The sequence below is a fragment of the Lactuca serriola genome, chromosome 3 (assembly GCF_051521515.1).
Source record: "Lactuca serriola cultivar US96UC23 chromosome 3, Lser_US96UC23_V15, whole genome shotgun sequence".
Lineage (NCBI taxonomy): Eukaryota > Viridiplantae > Streptophyta > Magnoliopsida > Asterales > Asteraceae > Lactuca > Lactuca serriola.
Genome location: NC_136410.1, coordinates 69,866,756 through 69,878,396, shown reverse-complemented (window position 1 = coordinate 69,878,396; position 11,641 = coordinate 69,866,756).

The window sequence follows — 11,641 nt, the reverse complement described above, 5'->3', positions numbered from 1 at the left end:
CCTGTAGGTGTTGTGAACGATGTGTTCACCGGTGTACTCTAAAAACCCATTGACATGTATTGCGAGTGGATACTGTCGATAAATGAAATAGCCCTGACAGCTATGGATTTAGTGCCCGTTGAGAAAACCCTGGCAGCTATGGATTTAGTGCCCGTTGAGTAAACTCTGGCAACGATGGATTTCGTGCCAATTCCTTAGGATGATCCTTAGGAATGAATGAACGAGGAGTAGCTGATTCTTAGGGTAGACCCTTAAGAGTAAAGAAGATAACGGGGATGGGTAATTGGGTTAACTGTTTGATGATTAAACATAATAACTATATTATTGTGGGTTGAAAACCCTATGTACTCACCAGGTTTCCCAACCTGACCCACTCAGTTTATTTATACCATAGGTGTCGATATGAAGTTACATTACACTGAGAGATTAAGGAGATATAAATCACTGGTGATAATGAATGTATGTTCTGTTTATGATTATGTTTATGTATTGACGATGACATCTCAAATGTTTTAAAATGAATAAAAATACATTTCTTCAGAAATGCTTTGATAACGTATTATCATGTTTTACTGGGAACAAATTCCGCAACATTTTTATTAAAAAAAGGACCTCTGATTTTTATAAAGCATAAACAAAATCGGTCTTTTCTGACCGTGAAAATGGGGATGTCACAGGGGCCCACCCAATATATATATATATATATATATATATATATATATATAAACAAATAAACATGTAAATATATAAACACACGCAATAATCACAAAGATAAATAACATACAAAATAGTCATTGGGCCCCACTCGGTAAACATATAAACACATAACACATGCAAGAGTCACACAGACAACTAACATCCTAACATATCAAACCATGGGTCGGAATTGGTGCCTTTGACCGACTAAAAACAATGAGGTAAATCACCTCTAGTTGTTGAATCTCTTAAATAAATATCGGTATGCTGGTTTGGAAAATCCCCATACTAATATCATCAAATAATATCTATTTAATAACTGGATCTCGACCCATATTTAAGAATCTAAGCTACTTGGCCAATTTCTAGAGTAAACGACCATTTACCCTTTTCCTTACTTGGCCCAACCTAACTACTCAAAAGGCCCAAATTCCTTAAATGGCATCATAAGGCAAAATAAGGCCCAAGTAAAAAATAGGGCCCAAAAATCATTATGGATCTAATCCCAAGAAAGTATATCCATGGCCCAAAGTCAGAAGTCCAATGGCCCAACAAGGTCTGAATCCTAAAAGCCCAAAATAAGGCCCAAACCCAAGGAAGTCAAACTAAAAGTCAACATGCTGAGTACGTAGGGTATACTCAGCTCGTACGCTTAACATACTCCTTTTGGGCCCAGTATATGCAGCGTACCAACTGGGTAGCCCCAGCGTACTCCCCAGATCACCTATCCACTCCATTAAGCACTTAATCAGTTGAGACCTCTCGCCAAACTCTCATATCTGATCCTAAAGGGTGACTTAATACGTAAAGTTGGCAACTTTACACCCATGCATGACTTAATGGGACCCAACACTCAAAAAGAATCTTAATAAGGCTCTTAACACTCACATGGATCAATATCTTTCATAAAGTTTGCATTTTATGAACAATGGACCTCCATGGAGCTAAGATCTAACATCCATGGCTTTTGGAGTAGATCAAAAGCTAAACTTTAGCTCAAAAGACCCAAAAATGGATAAACAAGGTCCCAAAACTAGATCTAGCATAATTAACCATCAAGTCGAGAACTTTATACCTCAAATAACATGCAAAGATAATGATGAATCTGGATCTACAAGCCCAAGCTACTCCCAAGAAGCCACCAAGAGTTCTTCTTCTTCTTTCACTAAAACACCACCAAGTCTCACTTTCAAGCCCAAAACTCATAAGAGGCACTTAGGGTTTTGTTTTTAGGGTATAAGGTGATGGAGGTTCATCAATAGAATGTCCAAAGTTGGTTTAAGTTGTTTAAATAAGGTGCAAACCCTAAAAATTAAGGTTTTCCCCTACATCACATATGGCATGCGTACTGCACGTACGCCCCGCTTATGTGGGTGAAGCCCGCATCCAGAAAAGAGCTACAATGCTAATCGTACTCATAGAGTATACCCGACGTACTATATAGGGAAAAAATGAAAAGCATTTTGCATTAAGGGGCTAAAAGGGAAACATACCAAATTAAGAATGTTACAATACTAGAGGTAGAAAAGGGCTCTCTCGGTAAACTTCTTAGTGTTCTTAATCACCGACTCTGTCGTCTACTTCAGTGACCGATACACCTGGACTAACCTCTCCCTATCAACTAGGGGAACATACTCAGTGCGTAACATATTATAAAACTACTCCCAAGTCACTACAGCTTTCTCCATAGGAGAATAAGTACTGGTCACCAGCTTCCACCAGTCCTTTGCCCCCAAAAGAAGAAGGTTTTAGTCAAACTTGACATTTCGGTACTTTAGGCATGATCATGTGAAGAAGCAACACTCTACATCCGATATCCACCTCATGGCCATGATCGATTCCTTTCCCCGTCAAACTCCGGGGCTACATGTTGTTGAAGTCCTGATACTGCATTATCCCCCTCCCCTGGAGTCCCACAGCAGCAACAACTCCAGTGGATATGACAACAACAACCTCTGAGATGGAAGAATAGCGCTCGTCAAGCATCTCGATTATGGTGGTGTTAATAGACCCAAATACCTCTGAGATCACCTCCTTACCATCTATGGTCACCTGGGTGGTGATCATCTAACGAATCTCGTCATCTATCAATCTTGGCCTCCCTGGACCGCCGGTTCCTAATCCTAGACCTCTAATGATCTTTATAATGAATACAAACCAAAATACATAAGAAATTCCACAATTTATACTATTACATCATTACGGGATCACTTAAATCCTTAGGGTTAACGACTCCCTTGATACACATACGGGTCCTGTACTTCCAATATTACCGGCCCATACTACCTTCCACACCTACTCATATTTGCCTCAAAGGATCATCACAGACCGCCCGACCATAAAGTCCAATAAATAGGATACATATATATATGCTATACTCACTCTCTAGAGAGTAGATAATCATTCCTTATGATATCTTTCTACAAACGGAACTCGCTCATAAAACTTACACTAACCCTGCAGCCGCTCGTGTATGCTAATCATACATAATATTGGATTCGATAGACAGTCGAATAATTGATTCTACCTTAAGGCCACAACCAGATAAGAAACCGAATATAAGGCTAAATCAAAGATTCTCGGGCTATAAAATCCTAGTTATGTACAACTATGATGCACACACTAAGAGATCATAATAATTATATTGGTTCCATATAGCATATGAAGAAATCCTCCTAGGCTATCAGGCATCATAAATCACACAATTATATCATGCAATTCCTGAAGATCCCAAGCCTACAAACTATCATGCAGTTCTATCATACCATCAATACACAGAACAAGTGTGGGTATCTTGGGGAATACTTTCCTTCTCTCCGGTTGATTGTACACATCACATCCTCTCCGTTGATCATTTCAGAGTTAACTTTTAAAATATTTTTGCAGATCCTTAGTTTGATTATGGAATTACACAAGTATGCATCTAGTTCTCTCAAACCAAGGCTCTGATACCAACTTGTAACGTTCCAAAAATCATGATAAAAATTTTCATTTTTCAAGACCATTTTCATAAACCATAATTCATACAAAACATTGATTCCAAAACATAATCATAATAACCAGAGTATCAAAATGTCCCCAAAAAATATATCAGCAGGAGGATGTATACAATCACACCTTTGTCTTTCCCCGATCGTCTAGTGTACCTAAAACCACAAAAGCAACAATTGTAAGCGAAAGCTTAGTGAGTTACCCTAAAATACGCATGCATAACATAAACATAATGCATGCACATAAGGCCTTCAACACAAGGCTAGACCACCACCTGAGCCTTCACCAATAAGTTGGACTGCACCCGAGCGTAAAACATAAGTTGGACCGCTCCCTTGGGCCTACAATATCAACTGAACCTCCCGGGTATCATGGCCTTTAGCACAAAGAAGGACCGCCTCAAAGCATCCAAAATATGCCGACATTTTAAACAATAAACGATAACTAACAAGTACAAGTAACCTTATAGATCTACCAATCAAATAGATCATTATAACATAACAACATCCTATATATTAGGATACATACACAATCTAGTGGGCCGACATTGATACCTTTGGCCCACAAATACAGTGAAGAAAAATCACTTCATAGACAAGAAAATAGCAATATCGTACACAAATCCAACAATCATCTCTACATTTCATCTATACAGCGAACATGGGCAAATTCTTCAAACTTCAGTCTAAAACCCTAAACTTGACCTACAGTCCAACTAGGTCAAAGTCAATACTACATGGTAATTCAGGCACCCGCCACATCATGACTATCCGTTTCTCATATCGTGGCATAATAAGGAGAAATAATTGTAGATTACCCTCCTCATGTTGAGACAACCCAATGTGTCACGTCGTGACGACGTTCTGGACAGACATGGGCTTTAAGCTCTTAATTAGTTATGTATTGCAACCAAACTTTCCATAAGTCCTTCACTGTCCTAGAACACCATAAAAACCATAGATTTTTTGACATTCATGTCCAATGCATGTCCCAACACAAGCTAGCGCAAAACAATATAAAAATGGGGCTAAGATCTCATGCAAGAGTCCCAAAACTCTACCACACTCCATATCCAACAATTTTCTCAGCTAAAGGACTCTGGAGATCCATAAAGTTGGTGAATTTATGGACCCCCAACACTCTATCAAGTCTAGACATGAAAGAAAACACATAAAACCCAAGATCTAAGCTTATGGACTCATAAAGCGTTGAACTTGAAAACTCACAAGGTTCCAGAGTGTATGAAAATGGATGATGGTGAAGATTACACATTGAATTAATGCACCAAACTCTATCTCTTATTCTTCTTGGCTAGAAAGCACCCAAATGAATGTCAAAATCAACTATGAAGGATTAGAGTTTCAAGGGGAGGGTAGGGAGGTGATGGAGGCTGAGTGTGAGCTAACCCTAGCAGTCATTTCCCTTAAATAGGGGAACAATCCTTGAAATTAGGGTATTGGCTCACAGCTGCTGTGAATTCGTGACCCTTACATGGTCACGTTGTGGCATTAAAAGGAAATACATATTTCTTCCAACAATGGTCAGGTCGTGACACACAAGTGCTCACATCATGACCAGGGAAAATACTCATAGAAATTGTTTGTAAATTATGAAAAAGTGCTTACCTGTAACTAGGTGTTACAAAATGAGACTTGAAGACCTCTTAAATACGAATCTATCGATATAAAGACGATCAAGAATGGAACTCGTATGTTAAGTATATAAATGAAACTTGGTCCTTATGTATCAAAACATAGGAGAAATTTTTTCAGAATTTTAAAAGTGAAATAGATTAAGAATAGCTTACGAAATCCAAATGAAAGTTGTAGTACTTTTCTATATGAGACCAGCGATATAAAGAACATCGAAAATAGAGCTCTTATTAAGAAGTTATAAAGAATTCGTATAAGAATTATATTCTTACCTGGTAACAAAATAAGAATTCTAAAGAATGCTTGGATTGTGTTAAATTAAAGAGTGTTTAGTTACACCCTGTGCTGTAAAAATATTACATAGACAGGAAATTGTGTTGATTACAGGTTTTATAATATTATCTAGTTATCTACTAGGACTTAAAGGAGATGCTTATTTCAATTAAGCTTGGATTTTGGGTAACATCATATTAAGGGTGAGTGCGATAGGAACGGAGGGTAGAACTTTGTTCCATGACACTAACCAGTGTCGATACACTATTTACGTACCGGGGTACGGATAGTATTCCTTTGGATAGTTAATATTAGTAGGTCCACATCAGACAAACGGACGGTATGTCTGGCTATCTCTTAGATTAAGATAACAACACTTGATCATTCTAGACGATCTCTTGATTTATGTTAATATTGTAGATTTATCAACTACAGGCATAGATATAATGGTAATGCCATAGTCAATAATTACTCTGATGGCTTAAGTGCCTTTATGACTTATATTACCATTACTCTAAATGAGTCATCAAGCGAGTTGATTCTTCCTGATAATCATGGACTAGGATTTGTGAGAATCAGTTCGAATGGATATGAATGGGCAAGAATATTTTATAGATACCTATGTTAAAGGATATATCTATATTGTTTGATAATAGTTGGTTTTGTAGGTTTGATAATTATAAGTTATTATCATAATAATATTACAGGATTGAAAACTCTATGCGTCTCACAAGGTTTCCCAACCCACTCAATTTATATGCATCACAAGTAACAGGGATAAAGCTTATAGAACTTGTTTAGGTTGTCGAGTGATTTAGGAGACAGTCTGCATTAGTTTTTAATACCATAGGTCTTTGTGTTATAAGAATGTTATGTATTAATTATAATATCCTAATCAAAAAGTTGTCATTTGTTTTTGAATCTTATTTGATAGTACATTTGACCACCTCATGGGTGGGGTCACCATATGTATATCATTATCTAATGTCATACTTAACCTTTCTCTTTAGATTAATAAATTTCTGAAAATGATTATCCTTGGGATTCCAAATATTAGAAACACATTATTCCATTTTAAAAATCTTTTGTTGTGTTCTTGAAAGTGTGAATTATCGCTTTTGTTATGAATTCTAATAGAAGATGTCACAACAACCTGACACCCTGATGAGAAACTTGATGCTTCAGTTTCAAAACATACTGAATGTGATTCAGTGTCATGGTCGTTGGTAGTACATCTTGAAGATTCAAGAAGAATATTAGTTATAGTGTGAACCTTACAATTTGAAATAAGAAACTTAATTTAAGTTTTTGTACTAGGATTCACATTCTCTTGACTAGGGTCTTTTTTCGAAGGATCAATAGCAGTTAAATGAGTGAAAAGAGTAACGTGACTATCAGTGTCAGTTTTTACAACGTCTGTTTATTTGTTTGTGACTGTTAATGAAACCATTACTAACAAATTTTGTCCTATGCTCATGAAGAACTTCTTCTTTTAAGGAAAAACGTGGTTCGGTTTCACTTTGCATAAAGAAATCAACAGCTTCTTGTATTTTACCACCAATAATCTTTTCATACCGATGTGGAATCTAATCGTTTACAATTTTGTGGTTCTAGTATGACTAAGCGCCTGATTTTTTTTATTATTAACTGATAGTTTTGAGAAATCTCTTGAGCAACATTTCAATGAGTCCATGATTTACAAGGCATAAAACTATAAGTCCAAAACTCATTTGAGAGAGATATTTCTCACTTAGAGAGAGACAGAGAGAGAGAGAGAGAGAGAGAGAACAGTGTTTAATTTCATGGTTTTATTATGAAGTTCTACTTTCTCCTGATTTAATTTCTTAATATCAACACACTAACAATTAAACATCATATTCTTTTAATAATCAAAATAGTTTACAAACCTTTGAGCCTGATGTACAGAACATGAGTTCTAGTTCTTCGCAGTGCAATCCTAGCAACATGCACGAGATTAGTGTCAAAAGTACTTGAGGCTCTCCTAGATTTACTGGTGAATGAGGAATCAATGGTGGACACTACACATGTGTCCTTCCCTTCTATTTCATCCTGGATTAGTCAAGCTCCTCAACCCATTTCTATTCTTCAACAAGAAGAACCTTTGATCCTAGATTTTACTTTTTTAAAGAAACCACCAAGTGTTTGTACTTTTCTTCATATGACCTATCCTTGGAATCATTCTTCTTAACTTTGGAGTACCTAGAAAAGTGATCAATGCCTCCACATTTGAATCATTTACCATTATCCTTCTTCTCAGTAGAAAATCTCATTGACCTACCATTACAAACTTTCTTGGCCTTGATGAACCAAATATACCATACTAAAGCTTCCTTGGACGATTCATCTTTCTAACTTTTTAAAAATTATAAATGTGAATAAACATATATAAAAAGTTCATGTCATTTTTCGACTTTTGTTTTCAGCGTCTGGCCTTATACAGAAGTGTCTTAATGAATTAATTCATTTTAAAAAAAATCTTAAGAAAAGTTCTCAGGTTCTCGGAAAACTATGAGTTCTCAAATAATCATATATATATATATATATATATATATATATATATATATGTATGTATATGTATATATATATATATGTATGTATATATAAATCAGGTTAGATATTATGTCTACTATGCTTATAGATCTGATGTGTGGTATGTATACAATGTGTTTCATAAAATGCTTCACCTTATGTTATCTTCTCTGATCTTTTTTTTTCTTTTTGTTGGGGTATGAAGTCTTTTCCAACATGGAGCACTTACATCACAATGGAGCACTTGGGGTTAATGGGGCATGTGACAAAGGAGTTGATCAACTAAAAAGGGAATATATCGTCTAATAAAGGAACAAATTAAGTGCCTAAGGAACAAATCGTGCAGAAGGGGGTTTGGAGCACATGGAAGAGGTTTTGGAGCACTTGGGAGTGATATAGAGCAACAAGGGAACCTTGTTGCGTCATATGTTGAAGGAATGGTCCAAGAAGGATGTTGTTGTGCCAAGGGCATTCCTTTTTGCACCATTATGCCCCCTCTTGCGCCATAAGGATCCATATTTCGCCATGGGGTACTCCTATTGAGCCATAGAGTATGCTCTTGCACCATGCATGGCCTTGTTGTGCCATTTATGTTATTGTTGGACCAAGCTGGTGTTGTTGCTCCAATGTTGATGTTCTTGTGCGATACTTGAAGCCTGTTGCGCCATCCATACACTTGTTGCACCATCATGGTGCAAGATTGACCATATTGGTCCTTGATGAGCCAATTATGCTATGAAGTCCTCTATGATGCTCAAGATGGAATAATGTTCCAGAAGATCCTCATGTCGGAATATGATTGGTTGTCACCATTCATGAGCCTATAGGCCAACAGGCTTGGCCTATTACGGTTTTAGATTTGATCCCTCAAGTATAAATAGGCTTATACCCCCTTCATTTTAAATTACTAGATTTCTGTGAGAGCTCAAAGTGAGATATAATTTCGAGTGCTTGTAACAGATCCAAGAAGTAAATAAAATCATCTCTCTCTCACACATTCGCCAGTAGACGTAGATCACCTTCACCAAACCACGTAAAATATTGTGTTCTTTTGATTTAAGTTTTTCAAAAGTTTTTGTGAGTTCACTGAAGTTTGCTTTTTGATATTTGTCTGAAGTGGTTAACTTATTTTGTTGTCACCCAACTAATTGCTATCAGAATTGTGGCTGAAGATGGGAGAGTTAAGATCGACAGGTTCAGTGGAAAAGATTTTGGTTTCTGGAAGATGCAAATTGAAGACTACCTCTAACAGAAGAATTTACATGAACCTTTTTCAGAAGATAATCCCTTCCTTATGAAGCAGGAGGATCGAGAGTTGTTAAATCGGCAGGCACTTGGTGTGGTGCATTTATCATTGGCAAAGAACGTAGCTTACAACATTGTAAATGAGAAGACAAAAAATGGGTTCATCAAATAAGGTTCACTTGATTCGATAATTGGTAAATCTGAAAATGAAGGAAGGTGGCTCAGTGACTGATCATGTCAATGAATTTAATTCAATCATGTCAAGGTTGACATCGGTTGAGATTAAATTTGAATATGAAGTCCAAGCATTGCTACTATAATCATCATTACATGAAAGTTGGTCAAGAATAGTTACAACAGTCAGCAGCTCAGCTGGAGATGCCAAGTTGATGTTCAAAGGCATACACGACTTAATCCTTGGTGAGGATATGCACAGACGAAGTGCTGGAGAATCCTATAATAGTCTTCTTAGTACTAAGGAAAGAGGAAGGAAGTCCAACAAAGGGAGTAGGGGTAGAGGAAGATTAAATTTAAGGAAGAGAGGTCTATCGAAAAACAGGAAGGACATTACTTGTTGGAACTGCAAAGATAAAGGCCATTTCAGGAATCAATGTTCAAAGCCTCTTGCATAAAAAGGAAAGAATGAGATGAACATTGCATCAGACTCTGAAGGATATTCTCTTATCTGTGTGGTTGAAAACTCAGTTGAATCTTGGATCATGGATTTTGCTACATCATTCCATGCCAGTCATTCCAAAGATGTAATGCAAAATTTTAGGCAGTACCAAGGGAAGGTCAGACTGGCAGACAACAAGAGCCTTGATATTATAGGTGTTGGGGATGTGGCCCTCAAGACTACTTTGGGTACGAAGTGGACTTTGAAGAATGTGAAGTTCATTCCAGAATTGAAAAGAATGTTGATATCAGAGGGGTAACCTGATGATGAAGGTCACCATGTCACTTTTGGTTATCATCAGTGGAAGGTGACAAAGGGAAACTTGGTGGTTCCTAGAGGTCAGAAGCAGGGTACACTTTACATGGTGGAAGGTTTTGATGATGAGGCACATGATGTTGAAGAATTTGGGGCATCCACTTTATGGCACCAAAGACTTGGGCATATGAGTGAAAAAGGAATGAAGATGCTTGCCTCCAAAGGAAGAATTCTAGATCAGAAATGTGATAGTGGATTTCTATGAACCATGTGTTCTTGGAAAATAGAATAAAGTTACTTTCACGAAGATGGTACATCCACCCAAGACATGGAAATTGGAGCTTGTTCATTCAGATGTTTATGGCCCCACTTCAGCTGCTTTAGTGGGAGGATCCCGGTATTATGTTACTTTCATCGATGACTGCACTAGGAAAGTTTGGGTCTATTTCTTGAAGCATAAGTATGAAGTTTTCAGTGCTTTCAAGAAATAGAAAGCGATGGTGTAAAATGAAACTAACTTGAAAATCAAGTGTTTCAGATCCGATAATAGGGGTGAATACAACATCAAACAATTTGTTGATTTATGTGTTGAACATGTAATCAGGATGCAGAAAACCGTTCTAGAAACACCTCAGTAGAATGGAGTAGCTGAGAGCATGAACAGAACATTGAATGAAAGGGCTAAGAGCATGAGACTACATATAGGTTTGCCCAAGATGTTTTGGGCAGGCGGTCAACACAGTTGCTTACCTAATCAATAGAATACCCTCAGTTCCCACAGGTTTCAAGATTACAGAGGAAGAATGGCAAATTCATGAGGTTTAATTCAAACACATGAAGGTCTTCGGTTGTGTCTCATATGTAAAAGTCAAAGACTCTAAGTGAGACAAGCTAGAGGCAAAGTCAAGGAAGTGAACCTTTATAGGCTATGGGTTGGACGGCATGGGTTACCGCTTCTGGGATAATCAGCACAAAAAGGTTATCAGAAGTCAGGATGTGGTTTTAAATGAGAATGCACTATACAAGGATGAACTTGCTAAGGGCTCAAGCAGAAACAAACAAACAGAAAAAGAAAAACACGTTGAGTTAGAAGAAACCTCAAAAGACGACATTATAAAACCTGTTGGTATGGTGAAAGTTCACGAAGCAGTGGGATCACTGAAACTAGAGATAGTGGGAGCATAGATGATAGTAGTTCAGAGAATGAAGGTGTAGAAACTGAAAATCCTACCGTCCGTAGATCCACTACAGTAAAAATGCCTCCAGTCAGGTATTCTCCTTTAGCAAACTTCTTGTTGCTGAC